This window comes from Colius striatus, chromosome Z (genome assembly GCF_028858725.1).
Source record: "Colius striatus isolate bColStr4 chromosome Z, bColStr4.1.hap1, whole genome shotgun sequence".
NCBI classification, from domain to species: Eukaryota; Metazoa; Chordata; class Aves; order Coliiformes; family Coliidae; genus Colius; species Colius striatus.
The window spans coordinates 6248860-6263429 of record NC_084790.1 but is presented as its reverse complement, the minus strand read 5'-3'; the positions used below and the strand labels follow the sequence as shown (position 1 = coordinate 6263429).

The 14570-nt window shown below is 47.2% G+C and overlaps 1 protein-coding gene across 3 annotated transcripts in view; it reads left to right on the top strand.

The window, feature by feature from the left end:
• The window catches only part of LOC104558794 (KAT8 regulatory NSL complex subunit 1-like), a 104386-nt gene that overhangs the window by 3073 nt on the left and 86743 nt on the right, over window positions 1-14570 (top strand). For 2 of the 3 annotated variants that reach the window (XM_062017761.1, XM_062017759.1), the window contains exon 1: window positions 5245-5339. The exons of the other annotated variant lie outside the window; for it this stretch is intronic. The gene's annotated coding sequence lies outside the window, so the exon portion shown is untranslated. Of the gene's footprint in view, window positions 1-5244; window positions 5340-14570 lie in introns of those variants that run through there. 3 annotated transcript variants of the gene reach the window in all.

Genomic DNA, 14570 nt, shown 5'->3' with positions numbered 1-14570 from the left:
TGGGTTCCTAACTAATTCTTCTATCTTTTATTTACATGAGCACTCCTTAATCTATGTATCTGTCATACAGTGAAACTGAACATTACCCCTAGCAGTGCCAACACAAGTGTGAAATGTCTGCGCTGTGGCTATACCAAACCCATAAAGTATATTTCAGTGTTGAGACTTGAAAGGGTTGTCCCCTGAAACTCAATTAGCCTGTGTCTCACCAGTTTGTAAGACACAGGATTTTACATGGTTAACGCAGGATAGCATTTATTTTTCTCTTCTTCTCCTTGCCCCCCCTCTGCTTTCCCCCTCTCCCATGATGTAACTACCTATGACCCGAGATGGGAGGAACGTGACTTTTAAAACTGTACTGTCACCTTACTTCTTCTGCTTATTCATTTATATTTTCATTTTACTGCTCACATTGCTTGGATGTCTGGGATCATAGAGTTACTCTGCACAAAACACACTGATTTCCATAAAGTAGTATTGCCTTAGTTACTGCCATCGTGGTATTTCTTAAGCAAATGCACTAGAAAACTGATGGGATCTGAGGCTTACTCTTGCACCTCTTGTGCAGTTTCATACACGTGTCTTGGGTGGGTCTAAGCCAATACAGTAATGTTGTTGACAGTTCTTGGGGACTTAGGTGATCTGGGGTTACAACTAAATGTAGATTTGGATACTTTGCGCCCTGTGAGTTGATTAAACAGCTTAAAAATTCAGGGTGCTTTATTGTGAGTACTCAGCCTGCTACTCAGACTACTCTGAGTATTCTGCAGTACTCAGTACTGCAGAAAGTACTACACTGTGTTCCCCAGACTGGTGAAAACAGACGTTCCCAGGAGGAGTTTGGGAAGTCAGGCTCTTCTGTACAATGTGCGTCTGTCTGATACAACAGTGTGGAGTATTTGAGTACTTTTTGGCATAATGAGACCAGTATTTTTGGCAGGGACTCAAAAATACAGTGGTGGAGTTTGTTGGTTACCTGCATTAAATAGTCTTACATTCTCACCCTCTCATCCCTATGGAAACTATAGAAACTCATTTTGTGGTGAAAATGGTCTCAATTCACGTCACAGTTGATAGTGTAATTGATTCAAAGTAGCTTATTACTAAGTTGTAATAACAAATGCCATGTAGTTCATGGCAGATTCGTGTAACTAACTCTCCTGGCGTTCTACAGAATAGATTCTCCAATATGAGAATGAGTGTGTTTTGTTCTGAAAATTACAATTATCTGTATCAAAGGATTCTCTGTCAATAACCAAAGGGGTTTTCAAGCAAGCAGTGTTACTACTTATGTGTATCACTTGGCCATTTTTAGTGATTTAGTGTGTCAATTTACTATTGACATCAAGGAAACTAAAACTTAAACCCAAGGAAGTTCCGGGTTTGTAGCTTGACTTTAAGGTATGTTAAGAGATCTCCATGATCAGGGAGAGGTATCGGGGTTGCTGAGCTCTACCAGCCTCTGCACTGTGCACCTTCATGTGGCTCCACTCGATATTTAAGGACTTTGCTTTTTTCCTGTCCTTTTTAGTGAGTGTTTTTGGAATTGCTGGCTGGGATGTGCCATGTCTGTCACAACTAAGCACTGCCTTTCGTAGTGTTACTATTCTCTAATGTTGAAGAAGAACATTAGAAGAACAATGATGGCTGAAAAGGTCCCTTCTTGTTGCTACAGCTGATCTGTATTTAACTTTTAAAATACAGTTTTGCACGTTCTGATGCCTCAGTGGCCACTGATGTTTGAGTTTGCTGCTTTTTGTTAGGATAGCTAATGAAGTTGCAAAAGAAAATGCAAAAGTTGTGGCTGTATTTCTAGGGACTCTTCCCCCTGTGTTCTTTGGTGGCCATTCTCTCCTTTGCCTTCAGGATGTTTGTCAAATGACTTGACATCTTTGCAGGCTCAAAAGTCACCCTTTGTGTGTCTGAGCATATTTGTTAATATACCTCTACATGCAACTGTGCAGTTACTTGCTCTACAGAGTCTGTTAAGTGTCAGAGACAGGTACAACAAAACAACGAGGATTAACAGGTAGAGATGATGAACATGTGTGGGAGAGGCAAGGAAATGATCAGGTATGAGCAGCTGAGTACATAACACTTGCCATGTGTTGAACCCTGTGGTTTATGTGTTCTTGACTTCAAAGAAAGTCTTAATGGACGATGGTGTGAAAACGTGGATTTGCTGGGGAGAGCTGCTCTTTTTTGTGCAGGGCACCTCGGCCGTAACAAAGCTGTGTGAGAGTGCCAGCTAGTACAGGGGTAGCAAGGTGACCTGGATGAGATGTTGCAGCAATGTTGTGAATGGAAAATGAAGACTGGAAGAGCTATAAAAAGGGATATGTCAGTTGTGTTATTTTAGACCGCACAGCAATTTTTGCTACATCATCTCCAACTCGGGTTCACCAATGAAATCTGTAGATAAGGCTGGGCTTCAGGAAGATACAGATCTTCCAGATTCTTGGGCTGTAGATCTTGGCTCTTGGTTAGGCTTGTCTCAGCTGCCAGAAACTTATGCACCACAGGAGGAACAAAAGATCAGAAATACTTTAAACTTCCTGCACAAAGGATTTCCCTCCCTCTTCTGTGCCAGGTTATAAATGCAAGTGTTGCTACTTCTGCTTTTTACCTGAACTGAATTCTAGGTACATTTAAAAAAACAATGTGCTGTTGTAGGGTCCCATGTCCTGGCTTCCTAAAGAGCCATCCAGAAATGGTGGGCAGAAACAGATCAGGAGGAAGCATGGAGCCACTCTCTGAGTTCATCACATGACTGACTTCAGAATCACTGTTAGTCTGCAGAACATACTGTATTCTCTGTGACACTGCTCCGTGCTGGCTATGAGGTTGCCGATAGCGCTCTGTCCTGGTGTCCTCCTTGGCACTGTTTCATCATTGACTTAAAACCCAGTTCAAGGTCCCTAGACTCATTTTTCAAGGTTCTGCATGAGATTGCTGAGATTGGGTAGCTGGTGCATTGGGATGGGGAATGGTCATCAAAGAGGCGAGGACTGTGTCTGCAAGGAAGGGCATTGCACACTAGCACAGCTGGTGGTCTGCAGCTTCCTGCTAAAGCACTGCTCTCTCTGCTGTCCTTGGAGGGAGTTTTGTGCGTTTGAGTTGATCAGCAGAGACACAGTTGGTATCTGGCCTCTGGGGTAGTTTTTGGCTGTGAGCACAGGCCTTGAGAAAACAGTGGTGGAATGTGTTACCCATAGATTTCCCGATCCATTAAAGAACAGCTGTAAGGGCAGTTCCATGGCATGGCTTGTTCAGCAATATATTTGATTTAAATAGTAGCATTTCGACTCCGTATCTCCAAATCTTTTTTAAGGGAGGGGAAGCATTGCTTTTCTCCTTTTATGGCAGTGGGATTTGAAGCAAGAGGAGGTAAGAAATCTGTCTGCATGTGCTGTATAATCCAGATCAGGACTGCCCATACTGGCTACAGAAACAGTATTTGTAGGTCTTACTTAATTCTGCAGTCGGAACTGTACAGCTTTTATTTTTTTCCTTTAAACCCAACTCCCTAGGGCAAATTCTCTTCTCTGCTGATGCCTAACAAACAGCATGTGCTGCCGTAGGTTTTTTTTTCCCTTTACAGACAAATCATGGTATAAAGCACTTTCTCATTGGCATAACTGCATTCCCTCTGTAGAGGCAGCATAGCTAGGGAAGGTGGTGTGCTGCCTGCAATAGGTACCAAATCAAAATGGACATGTAGGCCCGTCTGAGGGGGTAGAGTGCCTTTGCCTGGCAGCAATACTGAGCTGTTGTGTGGCACCCCAAGTGTGTCAGGTGAACGTGCGTGTGTTGGCTCCAGCTGTGACGGGTCAGTGTCAGCCTCATGCAAATGGCAAAAATGAAGGTCAAAGAGGTGAAATGGCTTCTGTTGTCCCAAACAGATTATTTTCTTCTCTGGGTGTGCCCTGTGCACATAGCGAGACGGTTCATCGAGGAGGGAGTGAAAGTAGCCTTATAGCTGTAAGAGAAGCCGCCTTCTGCTTGGCTGCAGGTCGCAGGTTTCTAACCCTGTGTCCGTTTACAGCGTTTGCTAGAACAGCAGCTGGGGGCTCTTGCCCTGGGGGGCTGCGGATCTCCGTTCGCCTGGGAGGGGCTGCCACGGCGGGACGCGGCCGCGCGGGTTTGGGTGCTCCCTTGGAGCTGCCTTGATGTCGGCGTTTGGGGTGCTAAGGATGGGGGAACTTTAGGGGAGTTTTCAGGCAGGAATCTTACGAATAGAGGTGAAGAGCCTGGCGGGGCGGAACGTGGGGTGAGGCGGGGACGAGCTGCGGTGGCTGCAGGTGGAGGCACAACACCGGGGGCGGGCTGTTGGGAGGGAAACCGCTGGCACGGGGAAAGTTTTCCTGCAGGGAGCAGGCTCTGGGCCTGCTCGGAAACTGCGTGTGTGGAGGAAGTGCTGGAAACGGACAGCGCTGCGGGGAGAGAGGTGCCTTGCCCCGCGCCGCGCTGAGGGGCGAGCGGCCGGAGGCGGGCAGCGGCGGCCCGGCCGAGCCCCGCGGCGGGACGGCCCCGCCGTGTCGGACTACTGCTCCCGGCATGCCCCGCGCGCGCCCGCGGAACGCCGCCGTGGCGCGGCACCGCGCGCCCCCTGGCGGCGGGCGGCAGAGGAGCGGCCGCCCGCAGCGGCGAAGGCGGCGGCCGGACAATAGGCGGCGTGTCCGCCCCGCCCCCGCGCCCGCCCCCTGCCGGCGGCGGCTCCCGGCCCGCACTGCAGCTGCTCGGCGCGGCGGGAGCTCGGCGGGGCCCCCTGGCTGCCGGCGGCCGGCGGCCGCGCTACTCGCGGTGGCCGGCGGAGGCGCTGCGGCGCTCCACCTCCCCCCCCGCCCCCCCCCCCCCCCCCCCCGGTGCATTCTCCGGCTGACGGGAGGGGGAGGGCAGAGAAGGAGCCCGGCCGCCATTTTCCGAGCCGCGCCGCCGCCGCGCTCGCCCGGAGCGGGGGGGAGCGGGGGGACAAGAAAAGCGCCGCAGCGCCCGCTCCGCCGCGCCCTGCCGCTCGCCGGGCCCGCCTCGCCGCCGCCCAGCGCTCCGAACCGGGGGTGGGGGGGCCGCTCCCCCCCCCCCGCCCCCCCCCGCGCCCACCCCAGCCCGGACTGCGGCCGCCGCTCTGCGCCCGCCGAGGGAGACGGGCGAGCCCATCCCCCCTGCCGCCGGGGCGGACCCGAGCGGGCGGGGGGGGGCGCCGGGGCTGCGGCCGGGGCTGGCGGCGCCCGCCCCGGTTGCGGCGCCGCGGCTGCCCCTCGGCCGGGGCTTGTTTGCAAACTGCGCCCATTTTGTGGGGGGCCGAGCCCGCCCGGACCGCGCTCGCCGCTCGTCACGTGGTAGGTGTCGCTCGCCCCGCGCCGCTCCGCGCCCGCCGCCCCGCGCCTCCCCCGCCGCCCCTTTGTTACCGCCGCCGCGCCCCGCCGGGCCCCGCTGCGGGGCGGCCGCCGCGCCCCAACTTCTCCGCCGGGCGGGAGGCGGCTCCCCCGCCACCCCCACCCTTCACCGTGCCGGGGAAAGTGCGGGGGTCGCGGCGGGGGAACCGGGGGCGGGCTCACCCGCCACCTCTCCCCCCCTTCTCCCCCCCCCCCCACCTTGTTCCCGCCGCCCCCGGTGCTGCGGCTCCCTCGGGCGCGGGGGGGGTTGGGGGGGGACGGCGCCACTTTAAACAAATCTCCGTCCTGGAGGCGCCCGGGTGGGCGGTGGGGTCCCGCCGGACCGGGACGGGGCCCTTCACGTGGCCGGCGGCCCCGTTTCCCCCGGGGAGGGAAAGGGAAGGCGCGGCAGGAATCGCCGTTCCGTGACCCGCGGGGGGGGTGTTGGTGGTGGGGTGGGGGCACACAAGAAGTTTTAAAAGTAAACAGGAAAAAAAAAAAATAAATTGCATAACCTCGAGGTTGCAAAACGCGTGGAGGGGAGCAGCTCCTCCGGCCCCCGGTCCGCATGGAAAATACGAACATAGCGGTCTCCGGTAATCCCGGTGGGCTTCCGGCGCTGTCACCGGTGTCTGCGTGCGGGAGCCGTGGATGTGTCAGGGTGCGCTTTCCCCTTCTCTCGGGGTGTACAGTAGCGTGATTTTTCGTGCGGGTTTGAGCTCTTTAGCCGTTTTCCTGTATTTATTTTCCGGCTGCTTATTTTTTAATTTTGTTCCCTTTTTTTCCCCCCTCCCGCACCGGCCCTGCCGATCCAGCATTATTTTTCTAAAAACAAGCTGGAGGAGTACGGCTGTCCTGAAGTGCTTTCTGTGATTGGTACGTGTGTTTACTTCCATCACGGGATTAGCATCTTCCAGTGCTTGATTACAGAGAAATTCGCTATCTTTGTGGCGGTCAGGTAAAAGGGAAAATACGGCAGCCAAATTCGTTGGAAACTAGCCTTATTTTTCTACAAGAAAATAAGGTGCCCTGCAAGCCGAGGTGTCATCTCTCCACTGATTAAATGTGTGTACAGGTGGATGAAAACGCAGACACCGTATAGATTGTATTGCCTGTTATGTAAAATGCACTTGAATGACAAACTGTAGTTTTCCACGCAACCGGTCAGGATATGGGAGGAACTGCAGGGTTTTTTGTTTGTTTTGCCTGACCATTATATTTTGAATTGGCTTGGGCCTTGCCTGTGCTCGTGGTTACATCATGTCATGTGTTGCATACAGTGTGATTTGTGCCTCTAAAAATAAGGTGAGGCAAAAGCCCGTTCCTCAGAGGTAGGAAAGTAGGAGAGCACCTGGGTGGTGGTATGGTCCCGCTGACGACAAAGATAGAAGGCACTGTGGAGGGACAGTTAGGGTGTTACGTGTCCGTCTGTGCGTGACTAAACCTCTGCTGTAGTTATGAATCTGGGGATCTGTTTGTGCAGAAGTGTTCTCTCTTTAAAACCGTATTTGTCCTTTTTATAGCCTTTGTTTTCGTGGAGGAACCTCTGACGCTCCAGCGTAGTCCCCTTCGATTTTCGTTCTGGCACGGGAACGGGGCGAGTAGCAGTGCCATTCAATCGGATTATATTATTTCTTTAATTGGAAAGTCAGCAGCCTTTTAAATTGGCGAAGGGGGGGGAGGGAAGAAGCGGAGTCCTTTCAGAGGCTGCAAAGGCAGAGCTGGGTGAACCTCTGATCTGCCGATGGGACTGGGATCCTTGGGTGCTTGCTTTTGCTTCCCGAGGAGTCTGCTGCCAGCCACTGTCAGAGATGAGCTATGGGCAGCATGTTTTTTGGTGTGGGAGGGATGGATAGAGTGTTTGGTTTTTTTTTTCTGTAGCCACACTGCCAAGATAGCACAGATGTGTGGAGCTTAATGGATTGATATGCTGAAGGAGCAGTTAATTGTGGAACTTGGTTGTGATACTGTTATAGCTGATTTGTAATGATTTAGCAACAGGGATGACTTGTGTTCTGCCTTCAGAGGTGATAAAGCAGCAGATGACCAGGCAGATGTGGCTGTGTGTTATGCTTTTTTTCCCTCCCTCTCTGGCTTTTTTTTTTTTTTTAAGGCTGTATTTGGATCTCATTTGCTCTCAGAGATCATCCGGTAACTGGAGAACTGGTGAAATTCTGACATCACGCAAGTCAGGGGTGAAAACTTAGCTTTTTGACCAAAGTCACTTCCTTTTGCGCTGTTTATAACTATGGTTTTGTGAGTGCAACTGCCATTATCTAATGAACACTCCGAACAAAGACTTGTCTCTGGAGTTTCAGCACTCCACCCTTTTTCTGCTCATTCAGCAAGTGGTGCCTGTCCTCAGGAATCTTTTCCAGGGAGGGTAGGGCCTAATGTATAGCAAAGTAAAGATAAGGCCTGAGGACTTCCTTGGTGCTACCAAGGCAGGGAAACGGTAAAGCTTGGAGAGAGGGGAAGAGGGTCAAGCAGTGTGTGTTTTGATTTGTGGGCATTCTGTACAGTTGTCCTTCTCCAGAAAATGATATTTTTCTGGAGCTAATTTTGTGAGAGTAGGTCAGTGATATCTCTGCCTGGTCCCGTTTAACAGCACTTGATATTGCTTTTTTTGTTTGCTTTTTTGTTCTGTTTTGTTGTTTTCCTGGACTATGTGGGAAACAGGTGGTCCAACTTACACCTAAATAAGGATTTGATTCATAGTGTCTCAGGCGGATCACATACTGATCAGGCCAAATAATAAGTAAGTTCTGCAGGCATGCCTCTCTTCAGACTGTTTATTGTTTCATTAAGAAGAGCAGTTGGGCACTTAGAGTGACAGGTGATCTGAGAAGCACGATTTCCGTTACTGCATTTTATAAATGCTGTCTCTCTCCTCGTAACTTCCAGGAATACAATCTGTATCTGGAATGAAAAGCGGCAAAGACTCCAGCATGCCACTTGCTTTGAGAATCCTTCTTTGTAAATAGCTGTTGATCTGCATCTTCAAGCATGTGCTTTTCTGTAACAAACCATTTAAATTGGAGTGAAGGCTTTCTGTTTTTTTCTCAGATGTGCAAGGAGTTGTCATGCTCCAATCAGCAGGAGTTCTGCTGTTGCAGGAACTGAGTAAACATAATTCCATTAAAAGCTGTACATGCCCGCTTTGTCCTGAGTTCAGACCCCTGTTTTGTGAAGAGGGTAGTTTGGCTAGGATCCTGTTCAGGTTTCAAAGAAAGTTTGAAAATAAGTATATGTCTCCCTCTGCCATGAGCTGCTGTTAGCAGATGACTGCCAAAGTACAGCTCAGTTTAGAGAATGAGGCAAACAGTGAAGTGGGGTATGCTAATGGCTGTGAAGACTTAATTCTGGAGGATGGAGGTCTGACACGTTTAGTGGTAGAACTGTGCTGTTTATCTGATAAAATAAAGGAAAAGGGTAAGAAAATCGCACCTGAGGAGAGGAAATGGGAGTAGCTGTCAGCCTGGCCGGGCCACATCTTCATCTGTTCTTTACATAATCTCGCTGCAGATTTGCTGGAAGGACAAGTATTTTTTTAAAAAAACTAGCTATTTTTACAATAAGTTACATGGAAATACATAGTTCTGTAGCAGGAGCTGCTTCGAGCGTCAGAGACGTTAGCCGAAGATGAACCTTAAAGGTTTCTTGTTTTCAGCTCTATGAAACATTAGGAGCCCTCTCTCTGAAATCTTTATCACTTCGTGTTGAGATCTGCAGTGGCAGAGGATACGATGGGAAAGGTTACCCTAAAGTTGCTGTGCACTAAATGGGAAACAGCAAACCGAGTTCAGGCTGTAATTGTGGCCCATAAAAAGGAACCTGTAATGTGTGATTGAACATCACCTTCTATTAAATGAGTATCTCTGTTCTAGAGTTCATGGCATCTTGTTTTTAGTTGCTACCGTGACAGTCTTTGTGGATTGTTCTCTCTCCTCTGAGGTACAAGGAGCAATAAAAGCTGAGACCTGCAGTCAGCTGAGCATACGTGTCCTGAAGATCTGTGTTATGTTCTCTATTCAAAATAAGATATTTGAACTCAGCTGGAAGTGAGCCCTCTACCAAATTGGCAGGGATCTAGTGTTTGGAAACACTTTATTCTGCACCTCTCGATTCTGTTATTTCCTCTTGAGGACATGGCCAGTTAGTACAAGACACATTAAAAAGGTTCTTTATAATGGCAGTCTATGCTTTGTTTTAAAATATGAAGTATTAAGGTGGTGCCATTTAAGGGGTAGGAGGTGATTGAAAGTTTTGGTAATAGACATATGCTTTTGAGCAGAGTTTGGTATGACCACATCTAGTGAATGAAAAAATGTCTTTAAATTTAAAAGGCAATTCTTTGTCTTGTTTGACTTGTGCCCTGGGTTCAGGTTTTCATATTTCCTGGGCGACTTGCCCAGATCATGAGAAAGAAAAACAAAATATCCCTGATACTGGGTAGAGGAGACCTGGATTTCACAATTAAAGTGGGTTTTTTTTCCTTTGTCTCTGTCAAACTGCTTATTTGTGCAAATGTCTCATTACTGTTTCTTGAACTGCATTTCTTTTTATTTGACTGTAAACAGCAACTTTGTTCTGACGAGTGAGTTAACAGCAACGGGTATTTTTATCCCCAGCCACTTCACTCTCCAGGTGAAGGCATTCTTGCTTGTCAGTATTCAAATTTTCAAACTTTTTATTGGAGAAATGACATTTAATCTTCTTTGTGGCCATTGTTTTTCGCTCTGGCATTATACTGGTAAAACCTCTCCTACCTCATATTTTACAATTGATTTGTTTTATTTATATCCAGGGAGAATTCACGGGCATAAGAGAAAATCCTTCCTGAAGAAGGAGAACTCATGTTGCTGTTTCTAGTATTAGTCCAAAAGACACTGGCACTGATGAGGACCAGGAAGTGGAACGACAGCTTTGTTTTAAACTTGAGGGCTTCTGGTCAGAAGCAAAAGCTATAAAAGCAGAGCTCAGAAATATCTGTCTTATTTGCTCCAGTCCATGAGTAGTGTTCCCTGGGATGTTCTCGACATTGAAATTCTTAGTTTTCCCAGAGAGATCAGGTGCGGGTCTGTGATGTTATTATATGTAGAAGATGCTGTGATTCTTTTGTATGTTCTTAAAGCTTTTTTTTTTTTTTTTTTTGTTACCATTGGGCAAAAAAGCCTGTTTCCCAAATGTAGGTCATTACAAGCGTACAGTCTGGCAAACTGCACGTGATAGCTGGCTTATCAATAATTTTATCGTCCTGTGCTTGCGTGTCACATTTCCTTAAAGCTTTGACAGTTACCTCTCATGCAAATCTCCTTCTAAATTGGTAAACATCTACATTACAACTGTAAAATGTTGAAAGGTGGCACCAAAAAACACACGTAGAGGATCTATTACACATAATAGGTATAACTTTGGTAGATGTACATTTTGATGCAGAAAATACTTCTAAGGGCTCCAGGCCTCTGTGTGTGTCAGGTACCTACATTTTAAGTTACTCTGCTGAGGATAGAAGTGTAGATGATGTAGTTCAGTTGCAAAAAGAAGTGTGTAGGGATTTTGTTGTAGCAGTCTTAGTGTAGGTTTTGTTTGTTTTTTTTTTTTTTCTAAAAGATTTTTAACCACACAAATTCAAGAGTCTGCTGCACTCTTGTTCTGTGGTGGGGGAGGAGAGGGGAAGTGGGAATTGGTATAATACTCACTTCCTTCAGGGTAGCTTTGCCTTAGCTGCTTCTAATTTGAGAACACCTTCGTGTATGTATTCTCTGCAAAACCTGTGTGCTATGTAGGTGTAGGAGTTTGCAGGTGATTGCATAGGCAGTCTGGAGAAGGCTTACGTCTAACACAGAGGTTGTTTGTCCTTTACATGTGTGTTGAACAGAATGATCATCTGCATGATCATTCATAACCTCTTCTGTTCTCATTTTTTGTGCAAGTTTTAGGAAAAAGGGAACACATCCAGGTGTGTTTTGGGTCAGTGCCTTGTGGAAGATCTGGGGAAGCAAGACTGTGTAGGATCTATAAAGAGTAGGCCTGGTGTGGTTTTGACACATGATGAAACTTTTTATAGAATGTTGGGTTTAAACAGTATTTCAACAATACAAGTACACAAGGTAGATATGTGTGTCACCAGACAGTGCTTGGAGGGATCAAGGGCAAGGTAGCCAGAAGGGTGCAGGGCTCAGTGGCCTGAGAAGGATCCTCCACGGTGGGGGGGATTTAATGTCTGTGAGGAGACCTGCTGGTACAAGGGCATGGGGAGACTTTCAGGAGAGAAACTGGAGGGAGAGGTGAGATTGTTGGGCATAGGAGAGGCTATTGATACCTTGTGTGCCCAGGACTTGAAACTCCCCTGATTGTCTCGTGGACCTCACTGGAAGCACAGGTGCCTGGTTTCTCCCCCTGCAATTCTTGTCACAGAGATTTTGGAGAGCAAAAACTTCTGTGTTCATTTTAGTCTTATTTTCTCAGGTGTTGTACAAAATCATGTTTTTGGAAACCCGTTTTTCCTTTCAAGGTATGCTTATAAAATTGGATTTTGAAAGCAGATGGTCTTGAATAAGTCAGCATGTGGAAGGATTGTTTTCAGGGTTGTTATGACCCAGTAGCTGCTCTGGGCTGTATTGTGACTGGGTCTGTTACTCTGCCCCTTCAGACATCACTGCCTCAACCTTATTCCCACTCTTCCCACTGCTCTGTGTTTAAATATCGTTGAGAGTTTGAACGTTGGTGTAGTTGACATGGAATTGTGTGTGAAGCCACCTGAGTAGACCTGGTGACTCTCCTCCCTTGGTGGCCTTGTGTGCACTCCTCAGGAAGCGAGGGAAGATGGGCAAATTACGGTCACCTTGTTTTTACCTGCTTCACAAAGCCTTCCATCTTTCCTCTGTTAATTAATGCTAACTGCTTCGGCAGTGTTCTAGTTTTAAAGCGAAAATCAAGAACATGCTTGTGGATTTTTAGTACTATCTTAACAAAGGTATAAATGCCATGTTGGCCTTCCAGAAGAGCTCATTTTGGATCTTTCTAAGTGGAGTCCAGCACAAATTGTTGTGCAGCAGCTGTTGCAGGCAGGTCTGGAGCTTGTACTGCATCAGTCACACTGTGCTAGTTGAACTGAAGTGGTAATCCAGTTACTTTGACAGTTGTCTACCAGCAGGACTAGTGCAGGAGGAGAAGCCTCTTGGTCACGTGAATGTTAACTCAGTTGCTGAGAGTTGTCCTCTTGGAGGAGAAGCCAGGACAAAAGGGACTTGTGGGTGCTCACATCAATCTGCTGCTGTTGATGAGTTATAGCAGTTTGAACAGAACTTGCCATCATGGTTTGAGTCCCAGGGGCAGACAGAAAATTCAGGATAATTCTTGGAATTACTGTTAAAATTCTCAGAATGCTTTGAAAATTACTCAGACTTTGCATATGAAGGACCTTTCATTTTCTTTATTCCCCCTTCTTACAGTAACCTCAGAGATGCCTTACCTTCCTCTCCCTTCTTGTTCTATCCTGGGAAGAAATTGCTGAGAAGTATAGTACAGCTTTGATAACAACCAAAACTAATAAACAGGGTTGAGGGGAGGGAGGAGCATACTTCCAAATGTTCCTTAAGTATTTTTTCCCAAGGGTCATTCATAGCAGTAGAGATGTAATTGACTGTTAGGAAAACCAGTGCTGTCCAACACACGGATAGTTTATGAGTTTATACACCAAATGATTTTTGGAAGTCATCTTTACACTGCTAGAACAAAGCCTTACTCTTAAGGGATGCTTTCCAGATTTCCCAAGTGTTTTGAATGCTGCTCACCTAAGTAAAAGGGAAGCCAAGTAGTATTGCAGTAGCTTAGAAGGAGCATTTTTGTTTTAAAGTGAGTTTGCTCACCTGGAGGAGACAGCAGTATGAAAGTTTGGCTTCCCTTTTCTACTTCTGTTAATTTCACTAAAGTTGATGACCTACAAATTTGTTCTAAAATACCTTTCAGCCAAGGTAAACTCCTAAGTGGCTCCAGTGTGGTGCAAATATATTCATAAAGAATCATTGCATTCAGCATTAACTGCAGGTTTTTCTGCTATTTTTTTCTATTTGCAGTATGGGTGTTTCTTAAGCTGCTCTCAGTATCTTGCAATGCTGTGGTGGCAGTTGTGGTGAAGAGCACTGATCCAGAGTCTTCTTTGAAAGACAGACCAGTGTGTTTCTGAAGAACTGAGAGCATCCGTTAGGAACAGTCATGCCAAGTGTGCATGTCTCTGTAGTGAAGGTTTTGGTAGAAGGCTGGAGTGGAGGAAGTCCTTTATTCTGACAAATCTTCCTCCCTCCTCTCCCAAGGGCGTGTTAGCTTCAAGTGGAAAGTTCCCTGCAAGTTCCTTTTTTGATTTTTTTGTTTCTTTCTTTCTTTCTTTTTCTCCCTCCTGAGTAATTATGTTCAGGTTCTTTTTATGGACTCGGTGGCTAAAAGCCATTTTCAGTGAGCATGCAGTAATTTTTTTGGGCATGCAGTATCCTTTTTTCAGTAAGTACAGGGTAGAGTTGATTATGAAATACGTGAAGCTCTGACAAGAGGGGACTTCTCAAGTCTGAACTCACCTCTAGTGTCTCTGTACTTCTATTACAATAGCTTCCTTTTTTGTTCTTTAAATCTGTTCCTCATAATATCCTTTCTTTGCTGTTGTCTTCCTCTGTGTCACCTTCCTGGGTTTGGAGTATTAGTTAGCAAGACTCTGGATGGTCTGAATTGTAGACTTGGTAAGAATTCTGCCAATTGGGCAATGCATATGCTCAGTGGAAACCAGGGCAAAGAACTTCAAGCTAGTCTTGTGGGCCTTCCCTCCAGGAAGATGTTGGGTTTGTTTCACTTGTGGGTTTGTTTCTCCCAACTCATCTCTGACTTTTCACAAAATTTCAGGTTTTTGTGCTCAGTCCCTTTCCACCCTTATGCTTGTCTGTGGTCCCTCTTAGGGGGAAGCACCTGATCTGACATTGAGGAGCAACTGTGGTGCAGCCAAATTAGATTGGGAGCAAAACTGGCTGTTAAATTTAGCTCATTTAACTTAATCAAACTTTAGATAGTCCTTGCTTTTCCTGTAAAGTGATGTATTAACTTGGTCATTGGGGTGTGTTAACGAACAGCTACAGTAAGATTATTCAAATTTATGTGGAATTAGGGAATTGGCATAGCTGGCAAGACATCGGGGCAACTTCTTGT